This window comes from Staurois parvus, unplaced genomic scaffold, assembly GCF_062004578.1.
Source record: "Staurois parvus isolate SC_StPar_1 unplaced genomic scaffold, SC_StPar_1.0 ptg000030l, whole genome shotgun sequence".
In the NCBI taxonomy this organism is placed as follows: Eukaryota; Metazoa; Chordata; class Amphibia; order Anura; family Ranidae; genus Staurois; species Staurois parvus.
In genome coordinates this window covers 65112-89952 of record NW_028317826.1, presented here as the reverse complement: position 1 = coordinate 89952, position 24841 = coordinate 65112, and positions in this window count along the sequence as shown.

Below are 24841 nucleotides of genomic sequence, written 5' to 3'. Positions count from 1 at the left end.
AACAGCTGTATGCAGTGAATGTCCCAGAACTGTCATAAATAGTCTATTTCTGATAGATCTGGGACATTCACTCCATACAGCTGTTTTAACCGCTGTATGGAGGGAATGTCATGGAACTGTCAGAAATAGACTATTAATGACAGTTCTGGGACTGTCCTTCCATGCAGCGGTTGAAACATTGTATGTATTTGTTTCCATAAATGGATCCATTTATGGAAACAAATACATACAATGTTTCAACCGCTGCATTGAAGGACAGTCCCAGAACTGTCATTAATAGTCTATTTCTGACAGTTCCATGACATTCCCTCCATACAGCGGTTAAAACAGCTGTATGCAGTGAATGTCCCAGAACTGTCATAAATAGTCTATTTCTGATAGATCTGGGACATTCACTCCATACAGCTGTTTTAACCGCTGTATGGAGGGAATGTCATGGAACTGTCAGAAATAGACTATTAATGACAGTTGTGGGACTGTCCTTCCATACAGCGGTTGAAACATTGTATGTATTTGTTTCCATAAATGGATCCATTTATGGAAACAAATACATACAATGTTTCAACCGCTGCATTGAAGGACAGTCCCAGAACTGTCATTAATAGTCTATTTCTGACAGTTCCATGACATTCCCTCCATACAGCGGTTAAAACAGCTGTATGCAGTGAATGTCCCAGAACTGTCATAAATAGTCTATTTCTGATAGATCTGGGACATTCACTGCATACAGCTGTTTTAACCGCTGTATGGAGGGAATGTCATGGAACTGTCAGAAATAGACTATTAATGACAGTTCTGGGACTGTCCTTCCATGCAGCGGTTGAAACATTGTATGTATTTGTTTCCATAAATGGATCCATTTATGGAAACAAATACATACAATGTTTCAACCGCTGCATTGAAGGACAGTCCCAGAACTGTCATTAATAGTCTATTTCTGACAGTTCCATGACATTCCCTCCATACAGCGGTTAAAACAGCTGTATGCAGTGAATGTCCCAGAACTGTCATAAATAGTCTATTTCTGATAGATCTGGGACATTCACTCCATACAGCTGTTTTAACCGCTGTATGGAGGGAATGTCATGGAACTGTCAGAAATAGACTATTAATGACAGTTCTGGGACTGTCCTTCCATGCAGCGGTTGAAACATTGTATGTATTTGTTTCCATAAATGGATCCATTTATGGAAACAAATACATACAATGTTTCAACCGCTGCATTGAAGGACAGTCCCAGAACTGTCATTAATAGTCTATTTCTGACAGTTCCATGACATTCCCTCCATACAGCGGTTAAAACAGCTGTATGCAGTGAATGTCCCAGAACTGTCATAAATAGTCTATTTCTGACAGTTCTGGGACATTCACTCCATACAGCGGTTTCCGGCAAAAAGTGTATGTGCAGAGTTCCTCTATTCTGCAGATACACTTAGAGGAGCTCTGCAGATACACTTAGAGGAGCTCTGCACATACACTTTTTTCCGGTTTGGAATTATTCTTATTTTCATCCTACTTCTTCTTCTTCTTCTTCATCCTCATCCTCATCCTCTTCTTCTTCTGAGGATGAGGATGAAGAAGAAGAAGAAGAAGAAGAAGAAGTAGGATGAAAATAAGATTAATTCCAAGCCGGCAAAAAGTGTATGTGCAGAGCTCCTCTAAGTGTATCTGCAGAGCTCCTCTAAGTGTATCTGCAGAATAGAGGAACTCTGCACATACACTTTTTGCCGGCTTGGAATTATTCTTCTTTTCATCCTACTTCTTCTTCTTCTTCTTCTTCATCCTCATCCTCAGAAGAAGAGGATGAGGATGAGGATGAGGATGAGGAAGAAGAAGAAGAATGAAAAGAAGAATAATTCCAAGCCGGCAAAAAGTGTATGTGCAGAGTTCCTCTATTTCTGACAGTTCTCTCACAGCTTCTTCACATGTACAGCGGTTGAAATATCTGTATCCTAAATGGAAACTAATAGATACAAATTGTATCATGACATTCCCTCCATACAGCGGTTAAAACAGCTGTATGCAGTGAATGTCCCAGATCTATCAGAAATAGACTATTTATGACAGTTCTGGGACTGTCCTTCCATGCAGCGGTTGAAACATTGTATGTATTTGTTTCCATAAATGGATCCATTTATGGAAACAAATACATACAATGTTTCAACCGCTGCATTGAAGGACAGTCCCAGAACTGTCATTAATAGTCTATTTCTGACAGTTCCATGACATTCCCTCCATACAGCGGTTAAAACAGCTGTATGCAGTGAATGTCCCAGAACTGTCATAAATAGTCTATTTCTGATAGATCTGGGACATTCACTCCATACAGCTGTTTTAACCGCTGTATGGAGGGAATGTCATGGAACTGTCAGAAATAGACTATTAATGACAGTTCTGGGACTGTCCTTCCATGCAGCGGTTGAAACATTGTATGTATTTGTTTCCATAAATGGATCCATTTATGGAAACAAATACATACAATGTTTCAACCGCTGCATTGAAGGACAGTCCCAGAACTGTCATTAATAGTCTATTTCTGACAGTTCCATGACATTCCCTCCATACAGCGGTTAAAACAGCTGTATGCAGTGAATGTCCCAGAACTGTCATAAATAGTCTATTTCTGACAGTTCTGGGACATTCACTCCATACAGCGGTTTCCGGCAAAAAGTGTATGTGCAGAGTTCCTCTATTCTGCAGATACACTTAGAGGAGCTCTGCACATACACTTTTTTCCGGTTTGGAATTATTCTTATTTTCATCCTACTTCTTCTTCTTCTTCTTCATCCTCATCCTCATCCTCTTCTTCTTCTGAGGATGAGGATGAAGAAGAAGAAGAAGAAGAAGAAGAAGTAGGATGAAAATAAGATTAATTCCAAGCCGGCAAAAAGTGTATGTGCAGAGCTCCTCTAAGTGTATCTGCAGAGCTCCTCTAAGTGTATCTGCAGAATAGAGGAACTCTGCACATACACTTTTTGCCGGCTTGGAATTATTCTTCTTTTCATCCTACTTCTTCTTCTTCTTCTTCTTCATCCTCATCCTCAGAAGAAGAGGATGAGGATGAGGATGAGGATGAGGAAGAAGAAGAAGAATGAAAAGAAGAATAATTCCAAGCCGGCAAAAAGTGTATGTGCAGAGTTCCTCTATTTCTGACAGTTCTCTCACAGCTTCTTCACATGTACAGCGGTTGAAATATCTGTATCCTAAATGGAAACTAATAGATACAAATTGTATCTATTAGTTTCCATTTAGGATACAGATGTTTCAACCGCTGTACATGTGAAGAAGCTGTGAGAGAACTGTCAGAAATAGAGGAACTCTGCACATACACTTTTTGCCGGCTTGGAATTATTCTTCTTTTCATCCTACTTCTTCTTCTTCTTCTTCTTCTTCTTCTTCTTCTTCTTCATCCTCATCCTCATCCTCTTCTTCTGAGGATGAAGAAGAAGAAGAAGTAGGATGAAAAGAAGAATAATTCCAAGCCGGCAAAAAGTGTATGTGCAGAGTTCCTCTATTTCTGACAGTTCTCTCACAACTTCTTCACATGTACAGTGGTTGAAACATCTGTATCCTAAATGTAAACTAATAGATACAATGTTTCAACCGCTAAACATGTGTTCCTTCTGTCAGAGAACTGTCAGAAATAGCGGAGCTCACTGCAGGGACACTTTTGCCGGCTGATCGGGAAATGTTCGATTCGCGCACCCGAAGTAGGCAAAATTTCGGTTTCGACACGAATCGAATATTTCCTGAAATTCGACTCGAATTCCGGTTCGCCTAGTTCGATTCGCTCATCTCTAATCACAACATTGGAGCGAACAGGCCATCCACCTTGCCCAAGCCACCCATCCATTGTGATCATCCATTGTGATCCTTTTATACAATAAAGGTACACCTCCAAACAAGGTCTATACACTATTTACTCTCACAGCGCTGATTCTTTTGAGGTTCTTGGATTCACTACACAAGTGGTAATTACAGCAGCAGTGAGGATTTATGTCTCATATACTTTTTTAACCACATATGGATGGCTCTTTACTGCGCTTGGAATAATTGACAGTCCACAATAATGTCTTAAAACTGTTTTTGTTCACTGATGATATATTACTGACATTTATGGAGCCCCACATTACTCTGCCTGTCTTGCATCGTACCCAGAGTTTTGGTGACTTGTCGGGTTATAGGGCTAACACGTCTAAAACCGAAGCATTACCGCTCCACATACCATCTACCATTTTATCTTCTCTTCAGTTGAATTATTCCTATCGCTGGTGCCCCCATGCCTTGAGGTATTTAGATACCAACCTTACCTCCTCTTACAACTCCCCCTATGAAGCTAATTTTCCCCCCTGTTTCATGCTCTCAATCCTTAAAATCTTGGGGCAACCTTGCCATCTCCTTCCTTGGAAGGATTAATGTGTTAAAAATGGCCATACTGCCCAAACTTTTATATCTATTTGAGACACTTCCCGTTCCTATCCCAATGTCTAAGTTGCGTTCTCTTCAGAAATCCTTCCTCATCTTCATCTGGCATAATAAATCTCACCAAATTGCCCATACTGTCCTTCTCTCACCTCGATCTAGGGGAGGTCTGGGGGCCCCAGACCTTGTTTCGTATTATTTGGCAACTCAGCTCCGCACTCTTGTCTTGTGGTCCTCCCAGTGCCCCCCTAGTAAATGGGCAGAGATTGAATGGCTACAGTTGCGTCCGATACACCCTTGTTCTCTACTCTGGTCTATGACCAACAGTGAAATCGCCTCTCATAAACCTCCTGCTTGGGCCCATGCAATTTATGTTGTCTATATGGAGGCGGTGTAGAAATAGATTTGCCTTGTCTTCTTTGTGGTCCCCCCTGATCAATGTCCTATTTAATCCCAGTCTCCCAGATAGTCTGGCTCTGGCCCACATGAGTCCCTGGGCTAAGGCCAATCTATTTCAATTGCTATACTTGGTCAAGCCAGTGACTCGCAAGCTTACACCCTTTTCTGAGATTCAAAAAACTACTCTTATGTCACCTCACCAGTTTTATGTTTACCTACAGAAACGTCATTTTTTTTTCCCCCAAGTCCCCTTCACTAACCCTTGCGAAGCCTACTCTCTTTGAACTTATCTGCATTCAGATGCATTCATACCAACGCATAATTTCCTCTACCTATCAGTTGCTTCAAGATGCCTGTACCCTGTCTACTGATACACACCTCTACATGTGCAAATGGCCCCACATCCTTCAACGTGATATTGCCTTAGATCAATGGAGTAGGATTTGGGAGTCTGCCTCCAGATCTTCTATGTGTATAGTATATAAAAAAAATTTATAAAATATTGATGTTTTGGTATAAGACCCCTGTGGTTCTCCATGCTTGCAATCCGAGTGTTTCTCCTGTAGGCTGGCGATGTGGTGAGGCAACTGGCACCCTTGTTCACATTTTCTGGATTTGCCAACCCATTTCTTCTTTATGGAGGGAGGGTCCTTAACCTTTACCAGCTACTTTTACACGCTCGTATTTCAGTTGAGCCCCTACATTTTTTGATGGGCCTATCTTTTCCAGGCCTCTCCAAAATTGCCAGGAAATGATCCTCATGTTTTAACAGCGGCCAGGAGAATCATTCCTATGCATTGCCTTTCTACTACACTTCCTACACGATCAGAATTGGTGAAGGTTATTGCAGAGATTAGAATAATGGAGCACCTCACTGCTATGCATGCTAACTCTGTCCCCATCTTTGAAGCAGTTTGGGGACTGTGGGACCTTTCTGTTTCCGATTTGTCTACTCAATTGTCTACATATGCTGGCTAATTCACTATTATGCACTGACATTGTATGTATCTATCTGCCTTTCATCAATGAGCCTATTTCTTGTTCTCTCATTGACTTGTGATTGTTATTTCGCAATTCTATGCAACTGTTTGTTGTAAGCTCTTTAGAAATCAATGAAGTAAATTGCAAAAAAACACTTTTGGAGGGTGTAATCTGGAGGATGTTTTGCTCTCGTGGTAGCTGAATTTTTAAAGCAAAGTAATGTCAGTCTGAACTATAGTTCAGGGCTTGGTAGCCAAATTTTATTAAAAAGAAAATCAAAAGTAACAGTCCAACACATGTGGATTACCCACACAGGGGTTCTTCTCCAGAAAATACAAATAATGAAATAAAAGAACCAAGCAACTGGCTATTAAGGCTTACTCAGCCTTGGTTTGCAGTATCTAGCTGCACGGGCACACTCTTGGCCTCCAAAGAGGGTTCTCCAGCCCCTCCTGGGTTTGCTACCTCCTCCAGGTAATCCCAAACAGTCCTTGGGTAAGAAGTCCCCCCTTCAAGGAATGCAGTCTCTGGCAGGAGCATTCAACCTGCTGACAGGGTTTGGCCTTCATAGGACAGCAACTGCAACAACTGTCCTCAAACTGATGTGTATAATAAAAGGGGGGGGGGGGGGTTTATATGAGCGCTAGTATAAAATGTGAGCAGCTAGCATGAAGGTGCAACCTCTCAACCTTTGAAATAAATCTGTCAGAAAATGCAGCGCTATATATATATAAAAGGTATAAGCTGAAATAAACAGACAATAATATGTCAGGTAATCATAAACATGCGCTGTGGATCGCTAACATAATATCAAATGTGCAATGTCTATAATGGTGACGTTCAAAAGTGCAAAAGAGTGACATATAGCAAGTATAATACCACATCCCACGAAGTAATGATATACCGTCTGGAGAAGTCTGAGGGAGGGGTTCGGAACCTGTGAGGAGATAGATCTCTGCTTGGGCTCGTTTTATCACGAGCCCTCCTTTCAAGGTGGATTCCTGTTCTGGTGCTCCATACCTACCACGGTGAGGTTTCCATGCTGGATGGCTGATTATACATGATACTTAGAATATGACCCCTGGTGGATGGATGAGTAACATCATTTGGAGAGAGATGACACGCTGATCACCTGTCGTGCTGCTGGTTTGCCAGATGATATCCTGATTCTTACCTTTCCAGTTCCTGATGACCAGGAGTGGTCTGACAACTCAAAGGCGCACATGTTTGTGCTATCTGGTTAGTGCATTATATATCGATTCAACATCACAGGAGTTACTATATTTCACCTTGATTTCAATATTAGACGGTATATCATCACTTTGCGGGATGTGATATTATACTTGCTATATGTCACTCTTTTGCACATTTAAATGTCACCATTATAGACGTTGCACATTTGATACTATGTTAGCGCTCCACAGTGCATGTTTATGATTACCTGACATATTATTGTCTGTTTATTTCAGCTGATACCTTTTTTATATATAGCGCTGCATTTTCTGACAAACTGTCCTCAAACTGGCTATCCAACTATCCTCAAACTGGGCTTATAATGAGCCTGCACACCTGTGCACTCACGCAAGCTACAGGAGTCAAGCAAAGCCTGGACACAGGGCTGAAGGTTCCATCCCATCTAAGACTCTTTGGAACCCTCAAACTCCAGGCCCGGATCTGGAACTACCAAGTGCAGAGAAAACTCAAGACACAACACCTGCTCACACAACACCTGCTGGAGCTTCTCTGTCAGGGAGCGAGGGGCCAGACACACAAGGAGGTGCAATTAAAGGTAGGTTTATTTACACAGAAACAAAGCAAGAGTCTATGCAAGTCCGACAGCAACAGCGGATGACTTGGTAGGACAGAAGTTCTCCTGCCGAGGCAGTCTTCCAGGATAATCAAGTAGAGAACCAGCGGGAATCGTAGCCAAAGCCGGGGTCAGAAGCCAGGAAGAATGGTCGCCAGAGCCGGGGTCAGAAGCCAGGAAGAATGGTCACCAGAGCCGGGGTCAGAAGCCAGGAGGAGTCTTAGCCAAAGCCGAGTCAGTATCCAAGAGAGCAGAGTTAACTAAACAGGAGCTTGCTGCTGTGCAACAGACAGGACACAAATACAATGGACAGCTGCAAACAGCAGACTTAAATGTGATAAGCCGCCACCTCCTGGGAGGAGCCGCAGAGGGCTGAAAGCATAAAGGATCCCACAATGCTTTGCAGACCTAAGATGGATGCCAGCACATGGAGCAGCACAAGCCCTGAGGAAAGGTAGGACCTTGATACTCTCAGACTGAATTTTTGAGAGTCCTGTGTCAAATCTTTGTCAGTTCATTAACTTTACATAGTGACAGGACCTTGCATGGTCACAAGGGGTACCTAAAAGTTGAAATGTTAAAAAATGTATTAAGTATTTGCTCTTCAGTAGGACTTTTTTTTTTTCTTTAAAAAGCCTAAAAACTTTTATAGGTTTGCATCAAGCATTTTATCAGTATCCTTTTAAACTGCATTTGAATTTTTGCATAGACATTAAAGTTTAACACACGTTTCTCCTTATTTCCTGAACGTCCCTGTATTTTTCAACTTTGGTATTATTAGTTGTGACCCAAAGAAGACCATTTCTTTGAAGACACTTGAGGATAAAAGGCCATGTTAATTTAAGAATGCTTGAAGATAACATTGAATGATCACAATAATTCCAGAAGTATGATTATTTCAATGATGGATTATTTAACAGATGAGTGCCAAATGTCTTCTCGATGTATAATAAATGAAAAGTCCCTTAGTATACCTTCGCCTAAGTGGCAGGTACAAATTTGTTCTGTGTTAAACCTTTTTATTTCAACATAAGATTGTACCATATTTTAAAGGGACAAAAGGCTTCAACTATGTATTTCATTTATATAAAAGAGCGGTTTATAACTGGGTTAGATTCATCACTAAGGAAGTGTTTTTTTTATAGAGGCCCAGCAAAAAAGTATTTTTATAAACATCCAAATAGGCTCAGAAGAGTTTTTTTTATTTTTTAGTTCCTTTTAATTGAATGTTTGCAATAATCAAACATATGCCAGATGTACCCAATGACATGGAAGTGGCATAGATCACATTACATTGTGTGGTATGATGGCCTGCATTTAAATCTCCATAAGGACACTATGGGCATGAAGTTTGTAAATTTTTTTCACGACTGTCCTTTAAGTACACTGGTTTCCTTGAAAAAATAAACCAGTAAGTAAATTCTGATAACTGACTCTAGAGTGTGTATGAGTGGGGTAAGGACACTAGATTGTGAGTCCTTGTATGGAGCTGGGACTGAATGGCTCCATATACTGTAAACTTAAAAGCATAATAATGTTGGTGTTCTTTGACTATAAATCATGTTAGCTTTGGAACTAAACACAGATCAGCCTTAACTTTATGACCACTCACCTAATAAGTACGTCCCCCTTTTGCCACCAAAACAGCCCCTTACCATCAAAACAGCAGTGACCCATCGAGGCATGGCTGCCACTGGACTGCTAAAGGTATGCTGTGGTATAATCAGTAGTAATGTAGCTTTTTACATATCTAATTTTATGAATTATATATAGGTTTTAAAACTGTGAGCTGTTGGAGAGGTCTTTTGGGGATCAAGAAGGATAGCTATCAGTAGGGATCGGATCTAAATAGCTTTTACAATATCACGTAGCCTCAGGAAAGACATTGTATTGCATGCCATGTACTCCTAATGGGTTTAATTACCTTGAGGTCCATGGCATTGCAGAATTGAAATGTTTTACAGTTTTATGATGCCTGTTACCAATGCCCTCAATGAGAAGTGCTGAGGTCCATGCCATGGCAGAACTTACATTTTTTACAGTTTCACAATGCCTGATACCAATGCCCTCAATGAGAAGTGCTGAGGTCCATGGCATGGCAGAACATACATTTTTTACAGTTTTGCAAATGCCTGATACCAATGCCCTCAATGAGATGTGCTGAGGTCCATGGCATAGGAGAACTTAAATGTTTTACAATGCCTGATACCAATGCCCTCAATGAGAAGTGCTGAGGTCCATGGCATGGCAGAACTTACATTTTTTACAGTTTTACAATGCCTGATACCAATGCCCTCAATGAGAAGCGCTGATTACTTTTCTACACATTTACAGCTAACAGACATTAAAATGACTCCTGACATACTGCAGTGTTCTACTCCAGATCCCCATGCTAAAGCATTCAATTAGTTATTTACAGCTTTAGCAAATTCCTGTTTATTAGTTATTTGCTAAGTAATGATATAGCAGAATGGTAAATAGCCATTCCTGAGTTGAAATAGCCTTTGTTTTGAAGTTTACAGACCATTGTAGAAATATTCACTCAAGTTAAAAGGTTATGGAGAGGCACTCCATCTTCTAAAAAATGCCATGGCTGACTTATGTTCAAGTTCAAGCAACTTGGCTGTCCTGAGTCTTCATACAGTTTTGGGGTGCCCAGTTTGCATTATCATTACATCTGGCATCAAGCCATTAGTAGAGTATTCTTTAAGTCCTGTAGGTTGTGAGGTGGGACCTCCATGGATCTGACTTGTTATTGCAGCTCATTCCACAGAGGTTAGTTTGAATTGAGATCTGGAAACTTTGGAGGCCAAGTCAACACTTAAAACATCTTGTTGTGTTCCTCAAACCATTCTTGAACCATTTCTGCAGTGTGACAGGTCACATTACCCTCCCAAAAGAGGTCACATCCATCAGGGAATACCATTTCCAGGAAGGGGTGGACTTGGTCAGCAAATATTTATGTAGGTGGTATGTGTCAGGTAACATCCACATGAATGACAGGACTAAGGTTCCCCGCAGAACATGTGCATGAAGGCTGCTGTAAGAACTTTATTGCTGATTGTAAGAATTTAATCTGGGTTATGATCTGAATTTGTATGTAGTTTGTATAGTATGTTGGTATTAGGTTAATTATGATTCTAGGTAATGCTAGAGAAAGTGGTGTAATATTTGCATTTTGGTAGTTAGATTTTCTGTTATTCTGTGTTATTCATTCTATGTAGTATTTTAATAGGATAGATGGTTTATTAGAATATAGTTTTAATTTAGTTTTATTTGGTACTAATTGCTGTTATTGTTATTTTATTAAAAAAGATATGGCGCCTTTCCTCAAACCAAACTAAATTACTACCTGTGCAAAACCAACATTCCATTTACATAATACCAAAAGTAAAATAAATCCAAAATATTGTGAAACCTTATGTACACCTACACCACCGCATTGCAATATGTTTTGTATCTGCCCCTTTAAGAGCAGATGCTGTCTGATTTTTTTTTTTTTTTGTAGCTGTCCTTTTAAGAGCACGTAATGGTGCTCCTAGTTGTGAAAGTAAAACTATAAGTGGGCACTTACACTAACAGTATGTAAAAAATTCTACAAAACAATTGAAAAGGCTGGAACTGGGAAAAACTTTACAGTTCCAGGTAAAAAATGTTTGGCCATACAAGGCTGCATGTGAGACATTTGTGTTTTCAACATTGAAACATATCTACTAGGGTCCCAAATACATTAACTTGACAGGGATGACGGACATGGGGACATCAATGGGCAATTGAACAAGATGGTACCAACTACAGTGTCCTCAATCACTTTAAAGAAAAACATGGAAAATCTACAGATGGGCTAAAAGTGTGGATTATACATAACAGTTCCAAAGCTGAGCAGTTTAAATTTTGCCAACAAGAAATATATTGGATTTTCCTGCTCAATACACTAACCCCTGGGGGTCTTAATGAAGAACTAGAGTTAAACACCGTGATTAAAAAAAATGTGGTAATTTATTAGCTAATGGATTTGCTAATTTGAATAGTTTGAAGCTAAAATCTACACATACAATGTCCTTAAGTGTCTATTCATTTTAGCTATTCATTTATCTCATTAAATTTTTATTTTATCAAATATGTATTTTATCTTTTATCAAATAATTTTTATTTTCATTAAACAACAACATTGCATTGTATTTATGAATTGGTATTTTATTGAGAATGCATTTGCATATTTGTCCACCTTGAGTAGACCATCCTTGTTTTTATATCTTGATAAGCTGAGCCATGTAGTTCAGCAGTAACGTTTTCGCCCACATATATGTGTGTGTGTATATATATATATATTAATTGTATTCCATCCTTTTTTAATTCTATTTTCTTTATTTTTACTGCATATTAACTTAAAATGTGTAAGCAGTCATTCATTTCCATCCAGGCATGCTGTGCCACTTAGTTATATCTCCTGCCATTGTTTCCATGGCAGTGGCCACACACAATAAATATCTTTTCCCTCAAGGAAATAGTAGGCTTGACAAAGGGGCAGTACTGCCCCCAAAACATGTAGCCACACCCCCACACATGTTGCATGCGATGTCACTAGTTGCCATGGACTGCAGGTGTCAGGAAAGGCCTGCCCATTGTGCAGGCAAAGATCCACGGCGCACAAATATGCGCATGCAAAGAGTTATTATGAGCTGGGCAGATGTGCGGGTGCTTGGGCATAGGCATGCGCACTCGCACATCCAGGCACGTGCTTGTCACCATTGCTGGTGCCAAAAGGGCTTTTTAAACTGGCTGCAGTAAATGTCTCATTGCCGTTTGCTCTTATCCCTGATTCCTGTGATTGACTTCTGATACCGAACCAGCTTGTTCCTGACCTCCGCTTGACCATTACCTGCCCTGACCTCTGGCTTGCCTTGGATTACCCTTCTGTCTCTGCTCCTGTCTGATTGATCTGCTGCTGCTGACCTGGCCTGTGACCCGACTACTCTTCCTCCTGCCATTTATGCCTGATCTGCCCGACCACTACCTCATGGCTGCATCCGGATCCTGCTCCCAGCCTTCAGTCTGCCCTGCAGCTCACCTGCCTACCCACTACTACGGGACTGATCACAGGCACTCATACCCCACCATGCCCCTGCGGCTGCTGTCCCACCATCAGCGGTCCTTGAGCCGGAGTTGTACGGGAGGCCTGCCTTCTCACGTCAGACTCACTATCCAGGTACGTTACATCAGGATAGTTCCCTGCATTTCTCTGTCTGTGACAGCCATAGGAGACCGAGCACACTGCTTTTGATCTTTACAGCCGCCTCTTTGCTCTGCTGTGCTTGGCCCAGTGGCATCCCTGCCAAACTCTGCAGTCAGATATTGGTTCCTTCTTCTCCAGCACAACATTCATCCCAGGGTGGATATACTGGACCCATATAACCTTACATGCCAGTTACTTATGTCACACAGTGAATGTATATATGCATATGTTTTTAATGTAACACTAATAAACTACACTTAGAAGTTTGTGCCCTCTTTCTCTTTTTTTCTCCCTGTTGATACTTTACAGGAATATTCAAATTCCTACATCAAAGATGTGCAGCAGCTGCACTAAGCGTCTCTTATAACTATTGATCTTCTAGGACTTACCAGATTGTCACAATTGGGACAATATAGGATATATACTCATTTTTGCACCATCTTTCATATAGTATGCACCCTCCCTCTTTTTTTTTCTCCCTGTTGATACTTCACACGAATTCTCATGTTCCTACATCAGAGATGTGCAGCAGCTGCACTAAGTGTCTCCTGAAACGGTTGATCTTTTAGGTCTTACCAGATTGTCATAATTGGGACAATATAGGATATATATACAAATTTTTGCACCATCTTTCATATAGTCTGCTTACAGAGATTTTCATTGTAACTGCTGTATTTTTGTTTTCCAGAATTGTCACGCTAGGAAATAAAACATTCAAAAATGGATATAATGTGACAAATTTGGGGGGGAGGGTGCTATTGTGAACACTTTCCAAAAGTCCATTTTTACACCTATGTGTACTGTTCTTATATAATTGGGCTGAACAAACAAATGATCTACTAAAGAAAGAGGTCTGGACAACAATGTGATCGGTAACAAAATATGCTTTCATGCATCACCAGCGATATAAATTTATAATGCTTTTAAAAACTCTTTAGACCAAAGAGAAGACACTTACATTTTTCACACTAGAGGTTTTTTTCCACTACATAAATCATAGCAAATGCACAGCTCCCTCTAGTACAGAGAGAAAGGTTTAAGAAAAAAAGTCATAATGAAAGTGCAGAAGTTGAGCCAAGAAGTGACTGAAATATTAAAGCAGAACTTGGGTCTAATCACACACGCCTACAGTTTTCAAGGGTAAAGCTGTTTGAATTTCTTAATGTATTGTATTTAAAATGTTTTTTTTCAAGCATTTTCTTAATTTGTGTTTTATGTTTATGAAAAATCACATTTAGAATTTCTACATATCTTTTTTTTAACCTGGCAAATATGCAAAATGACCTATTAATTTTGATAATTTATCCATATATAACTATAAGATAGTGAGGCAAGTTTCAGAAAGCTGGTTTACTGATGTAATGTAAATAGCCTGAATGAATTAAAGGAGAGACCTGCTCCATTCTCTACCCCTGCTAGTAGAGAAAGCACCTGTCTGAGTAATCTATATAAAGGGTTGGTGATGGGTTTTCTATGCTGGTCAGAAAACACATACGGTAGATAAAAAAAAATACATAAATATGCAGTATACGGTTTGTGAACTTGGTATTAAAAAATAATATAACTTCTATTTAATCTGTCACTTTTCCCTTTTATGGCAACCCAATATAAACTCTGGTACAGAATGACACAGAGCTTACTCAGATGAATGGAAAGGTGGGGGAGCCCGGTAAAGATGACTGTCACTGAGTGGGGGATGATCTATTTAAAAAAACATTGCCCTTAATTATCTTCTTTGTTTCTTACAGATCTATTGTTTAGAGAGTTCTGCACATCAAGCTGAAATTTATACACAAGTGAATCATTCCAAAACAGTGATTCCTCCCCTCTCTCTACCTTTTTCATTAAACACCTCCATCTGATGTTTTAATTAAAGTGATCACATATGTCTGAAAGGAGGTTTCTAAAGCGTAATCTCTTTAGAAAAACCATAATGCACTGGGAAGCCTTTGTCATATCTTAAATGTTTATTCACTAAAGCTGTATATTCATAGTAAAAAAGCACATTTGTAGAGCATGGATTGGTACTGGCAATTTGGAGAAGCAAGGTCTGCACTAACTTACTGCCTCTGCCAAACCTCAGTAGACTATTTCAGGCTAGCCAACATGTCCACGTATAGGAAACAACTTACAAACAGATCTGGGTTCCTATGGCTTGGCTATAGACTACTTCTTCAGATTGCAACCTGCCTCTGACTCAAGGCCCAGAAATCCATGGCCTATGCAAGCCCAGCACTCAACAAATAGGCTCTCCTTCCCCTTCCACACCAGTGAAGAGTTTTGATCCAACCTCTAGACAAGCCTTGAATGCCCATCCTCCAAGCTTTAAACCCACAAGCCCTGGATTCCCTCATGTGTCCTTTAACCGTGGGACAACTCCTCAGAACCACAGCACACCTTAACAGCAGCAGAGGTCTCCAGGATCTTGTAATCCCTCCCAACCCAGGATATGCTTGCTGAATTTGTGGCACAAATTAAATGAGTATTCCTAAAGACCTCACAGAGATTGACACGAGGTGCAAGCACTGACAGACAAGGTCATCTCATAAGATATATCACACTTGCACCTGGGGCACGGAGTGGCAAACCTTGTGATATCCCAAGCAAAATGCTGAAAAAGGAAGATACAAATGCAGCTATAACTTGAAAACTTTGAGATTTGAAGCCGTGCACCAACATATCCTGACAGCGATGATCACTGGAATACTAAATACATTACTAGATATAGCATCTACAACCTCTTTGGAAAGAGTGCATTGGGTTAATTCAAACAACAGAAGGAACTGCATGTCCCCTGGAGACATCTTGTGTAGAGTACATTTCTTTACCAATAAAGCTTGGGATATCTTAAGGGTCTGGAGTGGAACACAAAATGGATTGATTTTGATGGAGTAGAGATCACCATCCTCCCAGATCTGTCCTTCCATACACTCCAGGTGAAAAGCCTCTTCAAACCCTTACTGAACATAACAAGCCAATTGGCACTACTTATTCTTTGGGTTATCCCTTTCACCCGTCAACCCTCAAGAATGGTGCCTCTATTACTCTGCACTCTCCTACTCAGCTACTGGACCTCTTGAGCTTCTTGGTTATCCCACTTGTGGATGTCTCTGACTGGCTGGATGTGGATTGACTCCAAACTTCCACACCTCAATCACAGTGGTTACCTTCCTTTAGAAACCAAAGACTAGAGTTCAGGTTTCTGGTGGGGAAGGGGTGTGGAAGGCCCCCTCACAGCAAACTGTCATGCTCCTCTGTTCCCTTCTACCCTGCCCTTGATTCAGTGCACTTCACGTAGGACTTAAGAACAAGATAAATGAGCCACTGAGCTTATCTCTGATGCTGGTCATATAAGGTACACTGGTAAAAAAAGGTTTATAAGCAGGTAGATATACATGTGCATCTTCCATTGCCTTCAGTTGCTTACCTCCTCCTCCTCTTAGACAGAAACTCATTTCAAATATTTGAAATCTCAGGCGCTTAGAGGTCTTTAATCTCCCACCTCTTACCACAGCTACAACAGGGCTTCCAAATCCAGTGGAGATTCCACCCTGCCTTCCAGAAAGATGCCCTGGATACTTTTGGACTTTAGATGAAAGGGTGACAGCAGACACCTCTTCTTAAAAGGCATGATAGACTCCTTTAAAATGACTCTAGCAGCAAACCAGGATAAGTATGTAAAACGGATTCTAGACAAATGACTATTCTGTTTCCTGTAGAACCTCTTTACCATCCTCTCCCTGTCTGTTCTCAGTCAAATAAAATCTCAGAATTCTTTCACTAAGAATAGCTATCCCTACCTCACCACAGAAGTTTATCAGCTTAACCCTTTCACTGTTTGCACACATGGTAAAAATGCATAGTTTAGGCCTGATGATTACTTAAAACCCCTAAAAACATTATATAATTTTTAAAAGCAGAGAATCTGTAGAATAAAATGGTGTCAGTTTCTTTTTTTTTTATGTCACGCAAAAGTTGAGCTACTTTTGATAAACTATTATTTTTAGTACAAAATACAAACACAATAGAATCTCAATATTTTTGATAAAATATAAAAGATGAGACAGAGTCAAGTAAACGGATACCAAATATGTCAAGACTCAAAAGTGTGTGCACCAGGATCATAGCGACAAACTACAATACCCAAATTTGTCTATAGGAGATGCTTTAAAAGCTTTAATAGGTCAGTTACTTAAAGTTAACTATAAATGATGGCCCTAGAATTATTTCTCCTACTCCAGAGTGCATGCTAATATTCAAGATGTGTTTTGCAATCATCGTTTTCATACATGTGTACATCACACATGTATGCCTTCCTTTGGATCAACTGTGGGTGTAGAATTATAATTTTTTTTCTATGGTTGAACTGGATGGACTTTTTGTCTTTTTTCAGCCAGACTAACTATGTAACATCACACATGCCTGTTTGTGTGTGTTTGGGACATTTATATAATTTTTTTACTTTTTTCTCTTAACATTACTGATATCACAAGGAGGCTGATAACCCCACTATGTGCATTTTTTGAGTGGCAAGTACTCTTTATGGAGATATCAGGGGTTTTATGGACTTCTAATGCCTTCCCTAAATGCAGGCAACTCTTATCAAGGATACATCATCCTTGATCAGCTGCTTCACCTGGCTCTACTAGCCCAGAGCTGAGTATTTCTGGGTTCACACTTCACAGGAGAGATGGAAAAATGGATGTTACCATCCGGATGTGTAATTTTTCTGTCCAGGGCTCCTATGAGAGGCAGGTGAGCCTGGGGACTGAGGAGGGGGGATGCTTGGACAGGGGGGAGGAGCACTGAGAAAAAGCACCATAGAAAAAGCAACTGTGTAGCCACACACTACGCTGATTTCCATATTAAAGCGTATGTACAAGCATCATCTAAATTTATTCTTAAACTTGCATCTACAAATCTAGAGAATATCCCAGCATTGTTTCTTTTGTTCGAATAGCTTTTAAAAAATCTTGGCAACATCTTAAGCAAGCTTGAAAAATGATTGCAGAGGCAGCTGTTGGAGTTCCGTTTGTCAGTTCCTATAGACATAGGCTCACCACCCAAAGCTACATCTCCCAAAAGCCCATACAACAAGGTTGATTCAATAAAAAGGTTGAGAATCCTCATGCTAATATTCATGTCAATTATCTTTTCATATGAAAAGCTAATTCTTGATTTCATTTGTTCATGACTCGGTATTTGGAATAAACAGAAATTTGCTTTTACACAGGAGTGGCTGCATTTTTACAGCCTGTTATTGCCAAAAATAGCAACAGGGGAGCAGCGATGAGGAAAGGAGCTAAACAGGGCGGACTGACCATTCAGAAACTCGGGCACCGCCTGAGGTCAGTAAGGGGCCCCATGAGATGCCCTTGATACCTTTTATAGGCCTTTTTGGGTGTGGTTTGAGTGTGGGCCAGGACACAGGGGCCCCATGATCTCCTTTTGCCTGGGGGCCCCATGAGTTGTCAGTCTGCCCCTGGATCTAAACGTCAGAGTTATGACCTAGAAACATTGCTGATGTTATTTAGTGTGTATCTCCGACATTTAAAATTCTTAATTCAAATCACAATCAGCTTTATAAACCAAGAATTCTGGATGTCCACTTTAGGTCCTGGACATTTATAGATCCAAGGAAGCTGAAGGTCTCCACAGATGACACAGAACCTTTGAGTATAGCGAGAAGGGACAGTGTGTGGTGGTGGGCCTCTCTTGAAATCCACTATCATTTCCATGGATTGGAGCATATTAAACTCAATGTTGTTACAACTGCAACAAAGGAATAGCATAAGGACTTGCTGCCTTGTCGCCATCTCAGGTGAGAACAATGAAGGTTGTGTCATCGGCATATTTTAACACATCAGCAGACAATTCTCTGATGTGTAGTCATTGGTATACAGGGAAGTAGTAGGGAAAGCACTCATCCTTGGGGATTACTAGCAGTGATTGTTTGAATGCTGAATATGATTTACCTCAGCCTTACCTGCAGCATCTTCTCAGTCAAGAAGTTGGTAATCCACTGGTAGGTAGAGGCAGACACACTGACTTTGGAGTTAAGGATTTCTAGAGTGATAGTGTTGACAGCATCCTCCACTGCTTTGTCTACTCTGTAGGCGAACTGCAGGGGTTCCAGCAGAGGGTTTATCATATTCTTTAGGTGGGTCAACACTAATCTCTCAAAGGACTTTTTGACTACCAACATTAGTGCAACAGCCCTGTAGTCATTTATTCATCTGATGGTAGGTTTCTAAGGGACAGTGAGGATGAATGAGCAATTGAAGCAGGAGAGGACTTCACATTGTTCCAGTGATCTGTAGATCTGCATTTTGGTGCCAGCTGATTAGCAGAGACCTTCAGACGGGACCAGGGGCGGACTGACAACTCATGGGGCCCCCGGGCAATAGGGGATCATGGGGCCCCTGTGTCCTTGCCTTAACCAAAAAAAGGCTATGAAAAAGGTACCAGGGGCATCTCATGGGGCCCCCTACTGACCCCAGGTCCTCGGGCAGTGCCCGAGTTTCCAAATGGTCAGTCCGCCCCTGGACAGGACATTTTTTTTTTTCTGTCTGATCCTGGTACTTTCCATATTGTTTGCCTCTGGAAGATCTGAAACACATGCTTTTCCCAGACCTTCAATGGAAAGGAAACAGCAGGGATAGGGTGAAGTTTTTCAGGGGTATGGTAAGAGATGTGATGCCTGAGCCGGAGTTGGTAGGAGAGGTAAATGTGGAAGTATCGAACTTGCAATAAAACACATTTAGTTTGTTAGTTGACAATTCTCTGTAGTGTGGGTAGATGATTTCCTGTTGGTAATGTCCTGCAGACCTCTCCATACTTACTGTATGATGGGACATACCCATCATACACAGTTTCAGTTTATCAGATTAACTGTTTTTGCTATTCTTAACTCTTTTGTCAGCACGTTTCCGGCTAGTTGTACAGATTTCTGCCCCACTTAAGGAGTGGCTCCGTAGACATTTTAGTGTAAACATTTTAGTTTTGCTCCAAATCAGATCTTCTTATTGTTGAATGTTCAAAAAGACATAGTGGGGGTCATGCACGTCCTCACAAAAACTTATATATGATGTCACATTTTCACAAAGTTCATCAAACACACTCCAGCTGGTACAGTCAAAGTGTCATGGCCTGGATCCGAACCAAGGACCTCTGCTGCGCTCAACAGTAACTCTTCTTGTTGAGCCACCTGAGATGCTGGACAGCTCCCTCTCTGATCCCTTAGACAAGTTTGCCTCGTATGCTGTTTCTTGTGAACCTTGAACTCTTTGCTCCTCCCAAAGTTTTCCTATTTAATCTATGCCTTTACACATCCTGTTTGTCAGATTGCTGTGCCGTCTCCAGCCAATATCTTGCTCCTTTGAGTACCTGCAGCTGTCCTTATCTTCACTTCCATATATTATCTTTAGCTTGTTCTTCAACTACACTTTTGGTTGATCCCAACCTGCAACCATTTGTTACTGACCTTTTGGCTTGTTACTGACTATGCTTCTGCTTGATCCCTACCTGCTATATCTGCTACTGGACCCTGGCTTGCTCATCTCCTGGTGGAGCAATCCTGAGAATCACGACCTAGTACTAACATGCAGAAAACCCAACTCCACCATAAAGAGCTCTGCTGAATACAGGTTAGTGCTTAGACCCCATGCTTAGGGTAGCCCTGCACCATCCCAAAAGGTGACCTGCTTGTGTACTTATTCTGCTGGTCAGTGGAAGCCTCTCTAAGGCTACAGCTACTGGTCTCTGAGCTTGACCCATGGCCATGAAACAAAGCATGCCTATAGGTCTAGCTTTGCTTCCTTTGTCAATCTCTTTTGCAGTCTTAAGTATAGGCTTTTTAGATTTTAATATTTGCTTGTAGGTTGGAAAGAGATGAAGCATACAGTGGTCAGAAAGACCCAAGTTTTTGCAGTGTAGCAATGGTCCAGTGCATTTATGTCCATGGTGAATCATGTGTTGTCTTTATGTTCATGGTTAGGATTTGCTTTGCTTCCAGGGAATCTGGAAAGGTCTTTTCTATACTGATTATCTGTTCAGTCAAATATTGTAATACCTCCCTGATGCAGGTTTGAGGTGGCATATAAATACCTAGGAGGATAAAGGAGGAAACTTCGATAGGTTACATCTTTATGTAAAAGTGTATTTCACCTTCTCTTGCTTATAGGACTTGGAAGCTCAGTAGATGTAGCATGGTTTCTTGAATAGAATCACTGAAATAGTTTTGGTGAAGCACAGAGCAGCAGATCTTGAAAAGTTCGTATTTGTGTTGTTGAGGAATAGTAGTTCATTCATTTTGTTAGCCATTGAGTGGAGATTTGCCAAATTTATCAGAGTACAGCTCAAAATTCTCTGTATTTTAGCAGCGCACCATTGTTTTTCCTCTGTTGTATGCTTACAGTTCTTTTCTTGTGTATTTGATTAGAAAATTAGAATATTAACATACAAAAAAAAAGCACAGGAGAGCCCCTAGGAAGCCGTGGCATCTTTCTCTTTAAAGTGTTACTAAACCCAGGACCCTGCTTTCAATATATCTGGTCTCCCACAGTACACAGAACATGGAAATGCAATTATTTTAGTAAATATAAACACTACCTTTTCTCATCAGCAGTTATAGCAGTCATATGACTTCTATCAGTGTCCAGCCGAGCACCTTAAAGCTTGTAGTAGGAGTTTTCATTCTACTGTAGGAGGATGCAGAACCCCTGACCTCTGTCTGGACAGTGCTGATTGATCCTGTGTTGATCACATGCACTCTCCCAAGAAAAAAAAAACTCTAGCAATACACCCCAAACTGAGCATGTGAAGAGTAACTCCACACAATATATCTTATCAGGAGATATGAGGGGGACACTGAAAGAAGGGGAGGATCAGAGAAGTCAGGATCAAACAGAGTTTTTACACAATGCAGAGGATTGACCCCTTAGGTTCCACAGTGAGTATAACAAGCCTGCTTTACTGCATATACAGACTGATTTTACTGCTGTGGGTTTAGGAGCACTATAACCACCTGCCTACCAGGTACTTATACCCCCTTACTGCCTAGGCCAATTTTCAGCTTTCAGCGCTGTCGCACTTTGAATGACAGTTGCACAGCCATGCATATTAAATTTTTATAATTTTTTTCACACAAAATAGAGCTTTCTTTTGGTGGTATTTAATCATCACTGGGGATTTATTTTTTTGCACTATAAACAAAAAAAAAGCAAAAAATTTGGAAAAAACGTTTTTCTTTGCTTCTATTATAAAATTTTGCAAACAGGTAATTTTTCTCCTTCACTGAGGTGCGTTGATGAGGCTGCACTGATAGGCAGCACTGATGAGCCCTGTTGACATGGCATTGGTGGGCATTGATGAGGAGGCACTGATGATGAGCACTGCTGGGCGTTACTGATAATTAGTGCCCTGATTCAGTGCAGATCTGCTTTGTGATATTTCCCAGTTATCAGCAGTACTTTCCTCACACTGTGACAGCGTGAGGAAAGTGCTACCAATAACCTGCAACTGTATTCACTTTGTGATCAGTTGTGTCATTGGACACAGCTGATAATGTGGTAAAAGGCCGCTGTGATTGGCCTTTTACCTAGTCATGTGATTAGCAGTGTCCATAGGACACAGCAATTACTGACAACGCTGGGTGCGCACTGTGGGGGGCACGTTTTGGGAGGACATCATATGACACACTCCCAGGACTGGACCGTCTTTCGGCTATAGCGTGATTGCAAATTGGTTAAATGGTTAAAGAGACACTGTCACATTGGTCATATATAAGGCATATCCAGAGACTCTGGAAAGGACCCCCACCAAACCTCTATACTCACCTTACCACCCTACCAGTCTTCCTCCTCCCTAGCCAGCACTCAAATGACTGTTACCAACAACCTGGGTGAGCAGCAACATTACTTCCACAGTCATAGGTCAGTACTTGGACCTAGTGATTGGCTGTTGGCCATAATCACTGTCATGGGGATCAGGACACATGGTCCTTCATATTGGGTATTGTGTACTGTCATGAACGTGGAAGGAGTGGCGAAGAAGCACTAATAAGGTGAGCATAAGGGTCGGGGGGCCCCTTCCAGAGACGATATCACTTTGCCCAGCATAGGCAAGGCAACTGGGTATCTTTAGGTACATATTACAATGTACTTCTAGTAATATAATTGTGTTGATATGCAATATGTATATCTGTTCCGATTCGTTTATATTTATGTTTCTGTTACCTCTTACCTGAATGGAACTTAGAAGCAATCCTGGAATCCCAGAGCTACAAGGCCTCCTTGCCGGTCATAATTTTATTCAGCTGCAAGCTTTAGATGAGAATTAAATCTGGAAAGAGCGGTAATTGCTGCTGAAGGAATATTGTGCCAGTTTATCAAGACTTGCATATCAATAGCACGATGATACTTCCCGCAGACACAGTACAGTGTGATTAATGTGTCGGCAAGCAAAGTCCATTTTACTTTAATGCAACTCTGTCAGTGTTTCAAGATAAAATAAATCTTTCAATAATGAAAATCACTGCAACCCTAACTGAGTTCTGATGCTCCTGAACAATATTATCACATAACAGTAGGAGCAAGTCAGTGCATTTAATTACTGACTTATTCCTCACTCCTACGCTAAATAGTGTGGACATCATGTTTTTATTTTGCAGATAACATGCAATTAGGCAATTAATATGCCTCTCAAAGATATTACGTAAGTCGTATTTTTTTTCACTCTGCACCTTGAAATATTGACCTGTATAATGTATACAGAATGCCTGTGTGTTAACTATTTTATTCTCTATTAATTATATTCTGCTGAAATGCATCTATTGTCCTTATGACCTAAATTTTTAAATTGAAGCACATGATTACTGCAGGAAAGAAGGTAACAACATTCAGAAATAAATATGTGCATGGACACGGTCAGGGGCGGACTGACCATTTGGAAACTCAGGCACTGCCCGAGGGCCTGGGGTCAGTAGGGGGCCCCATGAGATGCCCCTGGTACCTTTTTCATAGGCTTTTTTTAATTTGGGTAAGGACACAGGGGCCCCATGATCCCCTATTGCCCGGGGGCCCCATGAGTTGTCAGTCCACTCCTGGACACAGTGTTTGTTTATAGGGTGCAATGCAGCTTTAAGCTAAAGTTTTTTAGTTTAACCACTTGCCCCCCCCCCCCCCCTCTTCCTGACCAGGCCATTTTTTTTGAGTTAATTTAACTGACAATTACGCGGTCATGCAACGATGCACCCAAATTAAATTTACGTCCTTTTTTCCCAACAAATAGAGATTATTTCTGTGGTATTTGATCACCTCTGCATTTTTTATTTTTTGCTCTATAAAAGAAAAACTATTTTGAGAAAAAAAAACTATATTTTTGACTTTTTGCCATTAAACATGTCCAGGAAAAAAAAAAAAAAAAATCAGATTGTCATAGATTTAGGTCAAAATGTATTCTGCTACATGTCTTTGCTAAAAAAAAATTTCAATATGTGTAAATTAATTGGCTTACATGAAAGTTATAGTGTTTACAAATGGCGGTATATATACTGGTAGTTTTTTCTTTATTTTTACTAGTAATGGCAGTAATTAGCAACTTATAGAGGGACTGCAGCAGGCATTCTGACACTGAGGGGAACTTGGTGTCACTGACATCCCCAGTGACACCAATACAGTGTTCAGTGCTAATAAAAAGCACTGATACTGTACTAATGGCATTGGGCAGGAAGGGGTTAACATGGGTGGCAATTAAAGGGTTAACTTTGTGTGTGTTTTACTGTAAGCACACTGCTTTACATGGCTCTGCTATGCAAAGCCATGCATAGCAGTGTGCAGGAGCTGAGAGGGTGAGAACTGTATTGTTTACTTACAGTTCTCTCCCTCCATCAGTAATGCTCCTCGATCACTGAGTGCCTGCGGGTAATCACCAGCTGGGACCAGGTGATTGACAGCCAGTCCGGGAATAGCAGAGCGGGCGCGGCTCATGCACGCCCC